The sequence below is a fragment of the Pleurodeles waltl genome, chromosome 2_2 (genome assembly GCF_031143425.1).
Source record: "Pleurodeles waltl isolate 20211129_DDA chromosome 2_2, aPleWal1.hap1.20221129, whole genome shotgun sequence".
NCBI classification, from domain to species: Eukaryota; Metazoa; Chordata; class Amphibia; order Caudata; family Salamandridae; genus Pleurodeles; species Pleurodeles waltl.
The window spans coordinates 851,897,074-851,913,586 of NC_090439.1; the positions used below are offsets into that span (position 1 = coordinate 851,897,074).

Genomic DNA, 16,513 nt, shown 5'->3' on the forward strand with positions numbered 1-16,513 from the left:
GATGATGTGCCTATCACTGCAAAAATCCTGCAGGTATGCAGTTAAGATACAGAATGTCCAGGTGTGCCTTTCACCGTGCTATGAGAGTATGGTAACAGGCAAAGTACCTTGATGGTGTGCTGACAAAATAGTGTTTATGGTGTGCCTATCACTTTATGAAGTAGGATGGCTATAAGTATTACTATATACTATTATAAAGAAATTGTGTGAAATAATTGCTACTTTTACACGACTTACTACTTTTTGGTATACACAAACTACTGGCCTGTTTCACAAAAATTCTATGCAGTTCTGGCAGAGGCTCCGAAGTTGAGGCGGAGTCTTCTTACTCATGGCAGAATCTCTCCAACGAGAATTCCTAATGCAGCGATTCCATCACAAGTGTGGTGACTCCACCATGACTGCAGAAGTTCCTTGTGAATCTGACCCTGACAGTGTAATTATATTACTAGTAAAATTACTAGTAGTAAAATTACACTTGTAGTTTGTGAATAGCAAAACAGTAGTAAATTTACTAAAGCAAGTGTAAACTTACACAAAACTGTAAGTTTACCCTTATGAATCAGGCCCAAGGCCTTCAAAATGGACACTTGGATCCAATATCTGTGTGGTCATGAAGATGTGTGATCCTTCCAACATGGTTCAAAAAGATTTAAAAATGATCACTTTCATTCAGCTAAATCCGGACAGCCAGAAGCACGTATAAAGATGTATGTAAAGTCACTTCCTCATCACAGGGAGGTGTTCAAAACACCATTAAAAAACTCAATTAAAATAACATTTTAGGAGATCTTTATGAAAAACCTTGGATTGTGCCTGGGAACTAGAGTTAATTGAACAGATCACATACACCTGGAAGGATAAGTAACAAGCTATGTAAGGCGGGCTCCATACAAACACACCCTTTCTTACCTGAGCAACTGCTTTTCTAGTAGCAACACATAATCATGTAGTGCAGCCTGCATGGGGTGGGGCTCAGGTGAATAATGCACGGCATGCATGTAGGGTCACTGGATAATTTACAAGATCAGGCCCTTGAGCTAAAACCAATGTTAGCACGGAACATACCATATAAAATACAACTCATGGGGTGTGCCAACATCTGGGACAAAGAAGGGTGTAGTCCCAAGACAGACTTTGGGGCTCCCTCACTGGAGCCGACACGACAGTCAAATTTTTGCGATTTAGTAGTAGTTAAGATACATTCTCGGAAGAATGACAGGCAAGGGTGGTAGTTTCAAAATTTTATATAAAGAATTAAAAGCAGATTACAGAACACATGTATAAGTAAGGTTAGCAGCAAGGCATATAATCACAAGTACAAAGAACTCAGTACAGTTTTAAGCAAAATCCAGCATAAGTTTGTATTCTATGAGTAGGGAAAGAGGTTTTCTGTACATAGAAATCTATAGATCCTTTTATAGGACCTCTAACAAAGGCATTCATACATTCTATATGAGTACAGAGGTCTAAGGATATACACCAATGGAAAACAGGCAAGAGAAACATTTCTCTACAGAACACATTCAAGATTTCTCTCAAGGTAGTAATACATTGAGTTTTCATACATTCTCACAGTTTATTCAAGCGTTCTAATTGAAACATTGTAGAAAAGTAGTCTGAGACGGCTGGAGTGTCCTTCATCTGATACAGTGAGAGAAAGTCTCTGAGAACACTTTCTGTTTATTTGTGTGATTTGCACAATTTTTATTTAGAACAAAAAGACAGCAATAGTCATCACGTGATATATGGGGACATTGGTGTAAGATGGAAGACAGTGTAAATATAATTGAAGGTACCGTAAGCTCAATTCACAATACGTTTATTACGCAGAAAGAAAGCAACTTCCACAACTCCCCCTCCCCTCATTAATTCAAATCATCACTTTAGTTCTTTATTACAGAACATCATTCATTAATTTAAGGTACTTCTTTCTAAATTTGCCCAAGGCTTTCAAAGTGTCATAAAGGCCACTTTGCATTTCTTCAACCTTTGCATTAAGTCTCTTCCTCTTTTTTCATCTTGTCGCTGACAGCTTCTTATGCCCACAATACTCAACACTTTGTGGTGAAATTCCTTGCAAAATTTCAAGGAAACACACAGGCATGAAATGCCAAGCAATATAAGCAGAAGAAGGCATAGGAGCAGTTTCAGGATTCCTACCATACCTAGCCATTCACCTATCTTGGCAAAACCCTTTCCAATGGATCCAAACACAGAACATGGCCCTCCCAGGCACCTGATTCCGTCTCTGTAAGTTTATTTGTTATATTTGTGATAATAATAATGTAGCTGTCAAGCTGCACATCTACACATGGGATATATGCACAGTATTCCTGAGCATGAATGACTTTACATACTCCACCCCTCCTTTGCAAGGAGCAGGCCCAACGCAAGGTGATTTTGCTTGATCATAAATCTCACTGCAAACATCTCCTTATTTATTACTACCAAAGCGCCTTCTGTGTTAGTGGCAAGCCTGTCAACTAAAGTGCATAATTTTCTATTCTTTACATAATATAATGTAGATTTTCCTAGTAATTTATGACGGAAAGTCTAAATTTTATTAAAGACACGGAGGCGAATATTATGCGTTCTTTTCTTACTTTAATTCAAACAGCAGCAGTCAAGAAAACTACAACTCCCAGGAAGGTTAGACAACAACTAACCAATGGGAGCGAAACCATAACGTGAACTGGACCAATAGGAAAGGGCCATAAACCATAGAGAGCACACTTGACTGCAAGCAGCCCTCTTTTCTTGAACGAGCAAGTCAGATAGAGTCATGTAACAAAGGATAAATGAGGCCAACAATTGTTATTGATAAAATAAAGGAGCACAAGTCTTGAACCAGGGCGATGATCCGACAGGATGATGCTTGAGGAAGTTGATTCCGGACAGGTTGCGAAGACGACTCCAGAAGACTCTTCTTGACGATGGAACCAATTGAGTAAAGAGAATTACCCGGAAGCTGGAGGCAATGCAGGAGTCGCTGGGAGGGAAATAAAAGTACATATTAGAAGAAGTACTGTGGTGGGATAATATTCGCCTCCGTGTCTTTAATAAAATTAAGACTTTCCGTCATAAATTACTAGGAAAATCTACATTTTATGTCAAGACCGGAGGCTCTATTATGCGCGTTTAAAGCTGGTCCACAACTAACGAAGAAGCAGTTCTGACAGGTTTACAGTAGAAAGTTTTAAAAACATTATCATTTGACCAATCAGCTGACCTGAGAATGTCCTCTAATGAAGACCCAACAGCGAAAGCTTTCGAGGCCATAGCTCCTCTGGAGGAATGGGCTCCGAAAACAGAAACATCTATACCCGCTAAGGACATAATGAATTTGATCCAGCGGGCTAGAGTTGCCGAAGACACTGGATTGTGAGGTTTTCGAAAAGAGATTAACAATTGGTTAGAAGAGGACGTTCTCAGGTTGACAGTTCTTTTTTCGTATTCTTTTAAACAAAAACCAACACATAACTTAGGCTTGTCTGGAAAGAAAGGGTAGAAAACTGAGTGTAAATTAGTTTTGGTACGTTTGGAAATGTGAAACAGAACCCCTGAAGGTAAGAATTGTCGGGCAGAGACATCTAAGGACTTGACGTCTGAAGTCCTTTTTATAGAAATTAAGCATAACAACATGGTAAGTTTAGCGGAGAGCATTTTGAGGGAAAGGCTAGGGTTATCTGGCAAGGAGAGAAAGAAATTCAGGACTAGGGAGACATCCCAGAGATAAGAGTACTTCGCAGAAGGGGGCCTAGAGAGCTTGACTCCTTTCAGGAGACGGCAGATTAGCGGGTGAGACCCAATAGGGTTTCCGTTGATATAAGAGTGGTTCATAGAAATAGCCGATCTGTAAAGGTTGATTGTACGGTAAGACTTACCTGAACCCGCTTGGGCGGCTAGGAAATTAATAATAAGACTCAGATCCGCTGAAAAGGGATTGGAACACTTTCCCAGACACCAGCTTGACCAAAGAGCCCAAGCTGATTTATAGGCTCTTCTTGTGCCGGGTGCCCATGCGTTATTGATGAACTCTGTAGCCTCTGACGAAATAGCATGGGACTGTTGGGTAGACCGGAGATGAGCCAGGCTGAAAGAGTTAGAGTTTGGTCGAGGATCAAATTGTGGGGATGATCGAATGGATCGAGAATGAGGGATGGAAATGTCGGGAGAAGAATGGGGAAATCTATCGTCAGTTCGAGAAGGGGAGGGAACCAAACCTGCGATTGCCAAAAGGGGGTTAACAGGACGATGGATGCTTTCTGGCGTCTGACGTGGTTCAGGACCCTGTTGATCAGGATAAAAGGAGGGAAGGCGTAGTTGAGGGAGCCGGACCAATCTTGTAGGTAGGCGTCCGTAGCCAGAGCCAGTGGATCGGGACGCCAGCTGAAAAAATGAGGAAGCTGGGTGTTGAGTCTGGACGCAAAGAGATCTATGTGGAAAGGGCCCCATTTCCTTTCTAGCAGATGAAATACTGACTGGTGTAATTTCCAGTCGCTGGAATCTGTGAGGTGGCGAGAATGCCAATCTGCGTTGGAATTCAAAGATCCCGGCAGGTACTCTGCTAATAGGGAAATATTGTGGGACAAACAAAAATTCCAGAGACTCTTGGCTAGGAGGGCCAGCGGTTTGGACCTGGTGCCCCCTAGACGGTTGATGTAACGTACTGCCGATATATTGTCCATACGTAGCAGAATGGAGCATCGTGCTCTGTTTTTTGTGAAACTTTGGATCGCAAAGGAGCCTGCAAGAAGCTCTAAACAATTTATGTGCAATCTGGACTCCTCTGTGGACCATGTACCGCCAGTCGAGATTGAACCACAGCGGGCTCCCCAACCCGTGAGACTTGCATCTGATTCTAATACAAGATCGGGCACAGAGGGAAAGATGGACCTGCCGTTCCAAGCTTCTAAATGGGATATCCACCAAAGAATTTCCATCCGGGATTCCCGATCTAAGGAAACGAGGTCGGAATAAGCAAGGCCTCGACGAAGATGAAGGATTTTGAGGCGCTGGAGGGCGCGGTAGTGGAGAGGACCGGGAAAGATGGCCTGGATGGAGGACGAGAGAAGGCCGACGACCCTCGAGAGGGTTCTGAGAGAGATAACGTCTTTTTGAAGAGTTAAGATTAGTTCTTTTTTTATAGCGGAGACTTTGGACCGGGGAAGGAACAGAGCCGCCAAAACTGAATCTATTTGAAAACCGAGGAACTCTATTTGTTGAGAAGGTAGAAGAACTGACTTTTCGTGGTTTATAATAAAACCGAGGTCTGAGAGGAGAGAGGATGTAATCTGCAGATGGGATAGTAAGGATGATTTGTTTTGGTGCATGATCAAGATGTCGTCTAGATAGATAATCAGTCTGACGCCTAGGGAGCGAAGGAAGGTTACAACCGGTTTCAATAGCTTCGTGAAGCACCAGGGGGCGGAAGATAGGCCAAAAGGAAGAGAGGAAAAATGGTAACTTTCCGAGTTCCAAAGAAATTGTAAAAATTTCCTGTGAGAAGGATGAATAGGCACAGCCAGGTATGCGTCCTGTAGGTCTAGTCTGACTAACCAGTCGGACTGGAGCAAAATATCCCTGAGATGGATAATAGTCTCCATTTTGAAGTGTCGATAAATGACGAACTGGTTGAAATATTTCAGGTTGATTACTGGTCTGAGTTTTTTGTTCTTTTTGTGGACAAGGAAAATGGAACTGGTGAACCCGGATGGGTCTGGAGTGCAAGGATGGATGGCTTCTTTTCTTAGAAGAGATTGTATTTCTAAAGAGATTAAAGAGGACATTTCGAGAGAAAATTTTGGTAGAGGAGGAGGGCAAGATTGGAAAGGGGGGGAAAGAAATTTGATTAGATATCCCTGAACAGTTGAGAGTACCCAAGGATCTGCAGTGATTGATTTCCACTTTTGAAGGAAGAAACGGAGGCGACCTCCTACGGGAGGGCCAGAAGGTTGGCTTACCTTGGTTAATGGGCGGTCTGGAGGAGCGCTGGCCACGGGTGCGGAAACCCCTGGATCTTTGGGGATAGAACTGGGGTTTGAACTCGTGAGAGTAGGTATTGAATGAACCGGCATAACCTCTGGAGCCTTGGTTCCTGTATGAACGGCCGGTAAAGCGGCTCCTGCCTCTACCGGCCCGGGGAAAAACACGCTGGTTAAATACCTTTTTAAGGTTTTGTTGGGCCTTATCCAGGGATGAAAACGTTGAGACAAAACGGCTAACATCCTTTATAAAATGGTCTCCAAAAAGTTTCCCGTCAGCCTGAATGCCGGGGTCTCGAGTGGCCAAGTTAGCCAACTTGGGATCCATTTTGAGTAAAAGACCCTTGCGTCTTTCGTGGATAATAGCCGAATTGGCGTTGCCCAAAAAACAAAAGGCCCGCTGAGTCCAAAGAGAAAGGTCCAAGGGATCAATAGTGGATTCTTCAAGTCTGGCTGATTCGGCAATGTCGAAGATTCTGGCTAGAGGGCCCACCACGTCTAACAGCTTATCCTGACAGGTGGTCCAAGCCTTGTCCACTCCCTTACGAGGATCCTTACCGAACTTGGTAAAGAAAGTGATGAGAGAATCATCAATAATAGGGGTTACTGTAATGTTGGATGGTAATGATGGCCTAGGGCATTCTGATTTTAATTTAGATCTGATTTGCTTGTCTAACGGAAGGCGTAGGCGGGAAGAGATGTAATCACCTACATGGTCTAGTGGCAACCATTCCGTTGAATTAGGGTGTTGAATGAGGGAGGGATCGAACATAGGCACACCCTCCGAGTCAACTATACTGGTAGAAGGACCACTGGACGCAGATTTGATGCGTTTGGAGGAAGGGGGGGACAGTGTATCATTCGGATTATCAGAAAGGGATAACTCATCCAAGTCCTCCTCGTCCGAGTCCAGAATCTTTGATATCACGATCTTTTTAGGCACAGAAGAATGCTTTATTTTAGATTTGCATTTTAAATGGGTTGCCGTGTTTTTGGCGGAAATCCCCTCCTTTGAAGGAGGCCTGGGAGGAAAAAAGTCCTCAGTCTGGTGTGAGTCAAGCTCACTTCCCGTCTGTGCGTTTGTGCGTGATTTGGAAGAGGATAATTTTCGTTTTCTGCTTTCCCCCGCAGAATAGGCCATAGATTTGGACATGACGGACAATACAGAATTTTCGATATTTTTAGACATTTTTTGCATAGACGCTTTCATAGCGTGTTTTACTGAGGACTGGATAAATTTGTTTAAATCTTGAAAAGATTCCTCATCCTCCTGAGAGGAAGACCTTGAGGGAGAACTCCCTAACTCCATGATAGGATACAAGTAATATTGAAAGGAAAACAAAGTTCCAGCAAGATTGTCCACGAATGCAGGCTAGTAAATGGTTAATCGGAGCAACACGCTCCAAACTGTGTCAGCTCCTCCCCAAGGCGGAGTCCTGAAGGGGAAGGAATACCGGAAGAACACGCGACAGCGCTGAGGAGACAGCGGAGAGGAAGCTGTTCTCCGGCGCCGACGCTCAAAGCAATGAAGCTTGAAGAGCTTCACAAAGAAGAAGCGCCGCGTCGGCCTGTACGCCGAATCAGTAAGCTGATTCTTCTGTCAGGCGCGTTCAAAGGAGACGCGCGCTGGCAGAGATAAACGGTCTGCGCAAATAGAACGCTCGACGGAGCGCGCGCAAGAGGCCGAACTGGAAGGTGGGGGGGGGGGGACACGGGATAAGCCGCGAAGCGGTAAACCACAGGCTGTATAGAAAACAGTGTTTAAGCAGTAATAAATATAATAGAGCTTTTAAAAAACCTTAAACATGAGAACAAAGAAAACAAGAGAAACGCATGAGAGTACTTATCTTGACTGCGAGCAGCAAGAAAAGAGGGCTGCTTGTAGTCAAGTGTGCTCTCTATGGTTTATGGCCCTTTCCTATTGGTCCAGTTCACGTTATGGTTTCGCTCCCATTGGTTAGTTGTTGTCTAACCTTCCTGGGAGTTGTAGTTTTCTTGACTGCTGCTGTTTGAATTAAAGTAAGAAAAGAACGCATAATAGAGCCTCCGGTCTTGACATAAAATGCCACTCCTTTAGGTGGAATGGGTGCTCCAAAGATGTCACTAAGCTACTTTTACCTTCCTTTATATATTTTTCAAGAGGAAAGTCTAACTTATTAGTATGATATATTCTAGGAAAAACTAAGGCTGCATAACTACTACTTGTCCAATTTTGTGGTAGCTGGAAATAAGCTGACTTACCGAAAACATAAAGGCTTCCTTTTATAGTTGTATCTAAATTTGAGCAGGTCCTCTTCTTCAAATAATTATGTTCTCATTCACTCCATCGTAGTATGTCAACAGTTTCAATCCCCTCTGGGTATTGTATGATTTATAAAGATCCCTTCTTAGTAACCTCAATATTCAACCGCGGAGGACTTTCTTTCTTATTATCATGTTCAGTACTGCTATTTCTTTCTCCCTTTTCTTCATCCATTCTTATCCTCCCATTCAACTTGTCTATGAACGCCTTCTCATCATTGTTAATTTTGCAGCTTTCATCCTGCGTGCTGTGGTTAATTATGCTCTCATGAGAGATGAGGATAAATAATTTCATCATATACTCATGCTGATCCCTGACTTAAAATCTTGATAAGGGTGAGGAATATGCTTAGTAGCCCACAAATATAAGTTTTCATCTAAATCAGAGTAAAATTGAATAGTGTCTTTACAATATAAAAGATTTAGGAAGACTGGACACGAGAAGGAGTAGCAAATGGCTTAAATGGAAATATGCTGCTCCCTCAGCTGCAGAGGCTGGAAGATAAGAGGAGACATAGCAATTCTCCACTTCCAAAACCATACACGCTCTCATGCTGGGCAAAATTAGACACTTTACTTGGAGGGGAAAGTCTAACTACAGGTTCAGAGGTAGGGTTTATTTACAGGTGAGAAATAACCCCTCCTAGCAAATAGACATCCAACAGCCATCGAAGCATAGAAGCAGAAATAGCAACTGTTAAACTTTCTATTAAAATGTTGCAGCGTGGCTCCGCCATGTTAATCTAAATCAGCGCAAGGAAATCTTTACATGAAAGTTAGTCCTCCAGGTACTATCCTTTTGTCAGTACTGTTAGACTTGGCATCCTTGGCATGGTCTCCTCTAACATTTTGCCTCTGTTCCCCAGGTTGTTGATGTGTGCTGGACTCTGTTTTTGCTGTTTTTGATAGTCTGGGAACTTTACCACTGCTATCCAGTGCTAAAGTGCAAGTGCTCCAATGTACAGTGTATGTATAACTGTCTTTCCATGATTGGAATATCTGATGTACTAATAAGTCCCTAATACAGTGTATTAGAGTTGCCCAGGGCCTGTAAATCAAATGCTACTATTGAGCCTGCAGTACTGATTGTGCAACCCACGTAACTAGCCCTGTAAACATGTCTCAGACCTGCCACTGCAGTGTCTGGGTGTGCAGTTTTGCACTGCCAATTGGACTTGGCAAGTATACCCACTTGCCGGGCCTAAGCCTTCCCTTTTTATACATGTAAGGCACCCCTAAGGTAGGCCCTAGGTACCCCCATGGGCAGGGTGCGGTGTATGTTAAAGGTGGGACATGTACTTATGTGTTTTACATGTCCTGACGGTGAAATAGTGCCAAAGTCTGTTTTCACTGTTGCAAGGCCTATCTCTCTCATTGGTTAACATGGGGGCTGCATTTAAATGTTATTAAAGTACAGATTCCCTTTGGGAGCTGATAGAAATATGGAGTTTACGGTCTCTGAGCTCACAATTTAAAAATACATCTTTTAGTGAAGTTGTTTTTTAGATTGTGTGTTTGAAAATGCCACTTTTAGAAAATAGGCATTTTCTTGCTTAAACCAGTCTGTGACTCTGCCTGTTTGTGGATTCCCTGTCTGGATCAGTTTGACAGTTGGCTGTTTGCACCTCTCTCTAGACATTGACACAAAGGGGGCTGGGGTATAGCCTGCATATCCTGATGAGCCATCTGTGCTGGAAGGGAGGGGAGGAGTGGTCACTCACACCTGAATTGGCTGTGCCTGCCCTCACACAATGCAGTCTTCAACTCCCTGGTGTGTGGCTGGGGCCTGGCTTGGACAAGAAAGGATCTTACAAACACTTGAGACTTCACTTTTAAGTTTGCCAACTTCAAAGGCAGAAAGGGCTATAAGTATTGGACCCAAACCCCAGACTTTAGATTACTTCAAGGATTCAAGAAGAACCTCTGCCTGGAGAAGAGCTGAAGAGAAGTGCTGCTCAGGCCTGTGACTGTGCTGTGTTGCGGAGTATCCTACAGTTGCTGCTTCCACTTGTGCAAGAATACAGAGACTGTACTTCTGTGGTCTCCAAACCTGTTAATGCCACGCCCCCCAGTTGAAAAATAAAAACCATTGGGCACCCCCTCAGATGTTTTCACAATTATTTTATAAAGATGGCAATGTTTAAATATGTCAAGACCTATTTAAATATTGCAGTTAACTATTATTACCTTTTTAAAAATGCAATAACATGCTTCTGCTTCAATCAAAGGCCTGTTATCTGTATAATGCTTCTTTTGGCCAGAGTCTGGCGCCCCCCCCTGGGATCACTTGAGCCCCCCCTAGGGGGCTCCACCCCCCAGTTTGAAGACCTCTGCTGTACTTTGTTGCATTCCTGCTTGAGAAGTGACTCCAATGGCTTGGAGTAGAGCTTGCCTCCTGTTTTGAAGCCTCAGTGGCAGCAAAGGCTTCCCCAACCAGACCTGAGTCTCCTTGCTGTGGACTCTAGCTTGCCATAGGGTTCCATTCCAGTTCCTGGACTTGGACCTCACTGAGTGCGATGAATCCGACGACCCAGTGAGCTGACGCCGCTACCCCGGAACCATGATGCTGTCTGCCCCAAGGCTGTGGACCTCATAGAAGTGTGACCACCCTGTAGGCCCTGCATCACTGGAGCTGCTGATGCCGCCCGACTTTGTTGACACCGGAGTGTCGTAAGCCGAGCGTCTGTGATGACCCGACGCCATCACAGCGCCTGCAGCCCTGTGCCGTCATCGCAACCCCGTGAGGTTGCCCTGCAGCATTGTGACTGTTGGACTTCACATCTGCCGGAATCAAGGGACCGACTTTGCATCTAACGCCGCTTCACCTCCGCCGCCCTGTAGTGAGGACCAGGCGCCGCTGCGCAATGCCGCTGTCCTTCTGTCCTGTGGCACCGGAACCAACGCCACATCGGACCCAGCAAAGCCGCTCTCCCCGACTCCGTGCACCGGCCTGTTTTCTACTTGTTTCTTAAGGTACTGTACCTGTGGGTTGAACAACTCCGTAAACGGCGCCAATGGTGTTGCATTGTATGAAACGACTCTGTTGCGACGACGCACAATACCAACTTGCAGTATTTGTGCTTCAAGGCACTGTTTTCTTGCTTTTAAGTGCTAAATTCGTATTTTTAACTGTATATTGTGGATTTTTATCATATTTGGTCTTGTTTATTTAAATAAAATATTCACTATTTTTCTAAACCTGTATTGTGTCACTTTGTAGTGGTTCACTGCATTACTGTGTGTGTTTGTACAAATACTTAATACCTTGTCTCTGAGTTAATCCTGCCTGCTCGTGCCAAGCTACCAAGGGGGTGACTGAGTGTGATTCTCCTTTACCCTGACTAGAGTGAGGGTCCTTGCTTGGACTGACTGCCAACCAAAGACCCCATTTCTAACAAATACCTTATCTCGAAAGCTACCAGGATTTTTCCTTGTGTCCACAGGAGGCCTAAGAAAGCTATTATCCTCTGACCATCACCTTAACTCTCTATCTGTCCTTTTTATCTCATGTCAGTAGTATGCATGAATAGACTCCTGTCACTGCGTTCTTTTCATCTCGTTAAGGCTTGTCAACGTCAGTCAGGCAATCATCAGATTCAAACTTTATTGGAGCAAGGTATGTCCAATCAAGACCTGAATACTTCCGATTGATCTTCCTTTCTCGTCTAGGTCACTTAGTATAAGACAAGTCCAGGCCTTCCTGCACAATGTCAATCTGATCACCTTGTTCTCGTTCGTCTATCTCACTATCCTCCCTAATCATCTCTCTTCTCTTCTTTGGCGTCAGCAGTCTTTTTCAGGTAGCTGCAGTCCTTAGCCAGGTGTCTTCAGCTAAGGCTCAGCCCTTGGAGCTGCTTGATATCTCTGGCTCTGATAAAGCAGACTCACTGTATAAGGTGGAGCTTTCGTGTTCTGCCTCAAACTCCACTTCTTGTGAAATTTGCTGAAGCAGATTAGTCTGCCTTCCATGAGTTTTTGCTGTTCCTGTGAATACAACAGTACTCTCATTGTCCTCTGGCTCTGTGTGATACTTTTCGGGTGGAGACTGTGGCTCCTCAATCTGGCCTTCCTCTTCTTCTGAATCCTCAGACACCTCAAACCTGGGTCGACTTGAAGAATTAGTGGATGTTGGCTCCACTTCTTCCTTGTCATGCCTTGCCCTCTTGGTATGAGATATGTGAATCCAATTTGCAGACCAGTTCACTGAACAGCAGTGTCAGTAACCAGGATCACCTAATAGGTTGCTCCCCAATGCTCTTCCAGACAGGACTTTCGAACGTGCCTTTTGGCATGGATCCAGTCGTCAGAGTTCAGGTTATGCTCTGGTCACCCTCAAACAGCTGGAGTAGCAGTGTTGACCTGATGAGAGATAAAATGCACCACATCAGACAGTCCTTTGCAGTACTTGCGAACCAGGTCATCTGTGATATTCACAAGGGAAGCTGCCAGGAAAACTGTATTCACATCGCTCTCACCATCAACACCTCATGTGGTGACAATCCAGTTTCTTTTACAGTGTGTATTTCAGATGCTCATGAGTACCAAAGGAAATGTTTCAGGCCATTTCATTGACATGGAAGCACAAGCCTTAGCCAGTTTAGCTTTGAACATCCCATTTATTCTCTCAACAACACGTCATTCCTTTGGGTCTGTACATACAGTGAACATCTGGTCAATCCCTAAAACTGTATATTCCAACTGCATTATCTTGCTTTTGAAATGGGTTCCTTGATCTGATTTAAGGTGAACTGGCATCCTGAATCGTGGTATCAACTCGTGCAACAGTAGCTTGTTGACTTGTAAGCTGTCACATCTACTGGAGGGATATGCCTCAACCCATTCTAAGAGCAGACACACAATGACAAGGATATACCTCAACTGGTTATATTGTGGCATCTCCACATTTGGAAACAATTAAAGGGACCATCAGACTTTCCAATGTGAGTTATAGCCAGTGCAACTCTCATGCCTACATTCTACTTTTAACACATAGTACACTGCTGGCAGAAATTCTCTGCCATTGATCGGAAATGGGGGACGTACCAATAACATTGAAAGCTGGACCCCACCCCATCTCTACTTAAGTGTGTTGGACCATGAGGGTGTTGCATCATCACAGGCAGGAAGGAATCATGGAGAACATGTTTTCTATCATTGGATACCCAGATGTCACCTCCATCCCTCAAACATCCCATCTTTTCCCACTTTGCCTTCTGTAACTCAAGGGCAGTAGGTTATATTTCCCTCAACTTGGTAAAGGTATGCATGGTGTTCAGCAGCATATTAGATAGTCTCTTCTTCTGCATTACATACTTACTTATGCCTACTACTGCTTCTCGTATCAGCCATCAACCAGGACTCTCCGGCCATCTCTGTCCTGGGCGTGTCTTTCTATCTGACTCCAGATGTAACCCATCTCCTTGCAGTCAGCCTCGAGGCCGTGATGCCAGGCTTTTATTTTCCTTTTCCTTGGAGGGTTCCAGGTTAGGGATTGCTGGTGATATTTGATGTGGACTTGTGGAGGGTGTGCCTATCCAGCTCACTGTCTTTTCATGATTTATTCATAAGCAGGGAGTTGGAAAGTCTGCTGCCATAGGTTGTTGTTGGTGATGAGGTATGGCCGGAGGACTTGGAGTGTTTTCCTCACATAGGTGTTAATGAAGGTCTGGACTTTGTTGGTGGTGGACACTTTTGTTCTCCAAGTTTCTGCTTCATACAGAAGAACTGATTTTACATTGGTGTTAAAAAGCCTGATCTTGGTTTGCAGTGTTAGGTCCTTGGAGCTCAAGATCTTCTTTAGATGAATGAAAGCAGCACTTGCTTTGCCAGTTTCTCGCCTTGACTTTGGCATCTGTGCCGCCGCTTGTATATGACACTGCCTAGGTAGGTGAAGATCTCAACCTCTTCCACTGCACTGCCTGCAAGAGTGACTGTGGTTGAGCTGGCTGTGCTAGCATTCAGGATCTCGGTTTTAACCCTGTGGATGTTGAGGCAAAGGGTGCTGATGTGGCTGCCACATTGTCAGTCTTCACTTGTATCTGCAGATGGATACGGGAGAAAGGCCAATTCATCTCCAAAGACCAGGTCATCGAGCTGCGTCCAAGGTTTCCAGTGGGTCTCTTTTCTTCTCCTTGCTGTGGATATCTTCATGATCCAGTCTACGGCCAACAGGAAGAGAAAAGATGAGGGCAATCAGTTTGGCCACTTGCGTGTACATTACATGGCACAAGTAGGATGCTTCTATGACTCCAATCAGAGCACACGCAGCATAAGTAGCTCTTAAAATACCATGCGGATCCCTCAGACAAGAGCCGTCAACAAAGGGGATCTGTCCATAACAATCTATGCATCCTTTCCTTTTAAAGGACCTCTAACAAAGGCATTCATATATTCTACATGAGTACAAAGTTCTCAGGATATATACCAATAGAAAACAACCAAGAAAAACAGAATGCATTTGAGATTTCTCTCATGGTAGTGATACATTTGGGTTTTCGTGCAGTCTCACAGTTTATTCAAGCATTTTGATTGATACATTGTAAGAAAGGAGCCTGAGAAAGTTAATGGAGCATTGTCTAGAACAGTGAGAGAGTCTCCAAGAATTCTTTGTGGTTACTCCCTGTGATTTGCACAATTCTTAAGAGGGAAGATAGTAGTAGCCATCATGTGATTTATATATTTGGCCATATGGTGCAAGATGTAGGACAGTGTAAACACAACTAAAATTAGCGCAAACTCAATTTATGATGTGTTTATTGTGCAGAAAGAAAGCAACTTCCACTCCACGAAACAATAAAAATATAAACGTCAATGCCTCCAGGCAACTGTAGCAGTAGTTTTTAGCAGGCCCTTGCTCGGAGATGAGAGAGAAAAAAGGAAAATACACGTGAGGAAGTCTGAAACCCAGTTACAATCTCTTCGTAATAATAATTCGTTTTCCATATAGCATGTCATTACACACTTTTGCCGCACCTAAGCGTTTTTAAATAGCAAGTATTTTACTATTATCAAACGTAGTGGCGCTCAATGTGCCGACTTCAGAAGCAATGAAGGCTGAGTTGTGTTTGTTAGGTCTTGAACTTACCACTTGATCACAGACGGAGCCAGTGGAAAGCGTTTAACGCACTGATCTATCTTGTCGAAAAAGCCGCCAGCTTGTTTCCTCTTTTAACCTGGGCCTTTCACTTTTAATTTCCAGGAACATCGAGCTGCGTCACCCCGAGAAAGTCCTCAACCGTCCCTGTAAATGTTACACTGAGCCTGGCACACTGCCAAGCAGGCTCCCGCCCCACGCCCTGCAGCCCTCTCAAATATTTGAAGTGTCTGTCATCCTCGTAGTTCACAGCACGCATGCGCAAAGAAAATCGCGTTGCTGCCTTTAAGATTCTGTCCTCCTGAAAGGCGTCGGTAGCCAGAAAAAATCGTGTAATAGCTCGTAACAGATTCTCTAATGCCCCCTCCCCCCTTTAAATTCAGCTAGACTATCAATGTCATCACAGTCTTAGAAAACATCGAACCTTTATTTCGTGGCCAGTTCCCGTGTGTTAGCGTCTAGGCCCCCTGCGAGTTTTCAAGACCCTAACTGTAGCTTGAGAGGCCATGCTATCAAAGTTACTATTGCAAGGTGATGTATCACAATATCAAGGCCAGAACTATCACAGTGCACAAGGATCGACTCCAGATATTAAATATTGTGTGCCACGATATTATCAAGGTAAGTATATATATAGGGAAGTGTACCTTTACTATTTTAACCTCACATATGCATACCTTCGAGCTGTCCTGCAAATCGATACTTGGGCACGTCAATATTAAAATTTCGGACTGTGACTCCCCACCCTTTCCAATCTGTGCCCTAATTATTCATTTGGAACTCATTTCAAATGGCTTCCGCTTGTCTAAGGTCAAAGATGTGGTACACCCTGGCCTCTACGGATCTCTGAATGAATGCAGAGAAAGAGAAAGCCACAACAGTGGACAACACCAAATTAAGGCTCCAACAGTTTGTTCCATTGAAATACATTGTAGAGAAAGCATAGTTTGGGGATCATAAAAAAGCACACACAAAAGGTTGATAACACCACATTTAAACAAGCATTTGCAAAGCAATGGGTTTCGCGTTTGCTCGAGTTAGAGCTATTAGCATTGTAAACTCCTAACTGGACTTTTCTTGCCACATAAATTGAAAATGAAAAGTAATGCAATTTCACATAAGGGAGCAGATT

The 16,513-nt window shown here is 43.9% G+C and overlaps 1 long non-coding RNA gene across 1 annotated transcript; it reads right to left on the reverse strand.

Moving 5' to 3' along the window:
* Window positions 1-1,268: 1,268 nt before the first annotated feature.
* LOC138282679 (uncharacterized) lies at window positions 1,269-15,555 on the reverse strand. Its single transcript, XR_011200985.1, has 3 exons — window positions 15,373-15,555; window positions 13,606-14,446; window positions 1,269-2,992 (listed from the first exon to the last, which is right to left on the reverse strand). It is a non-coding gene; the product is annotated as an uncharacterized lncRNA (long non-coding RNA).
* Window positions 15,556-16,513: the final 958 nt, after the last annotated feature.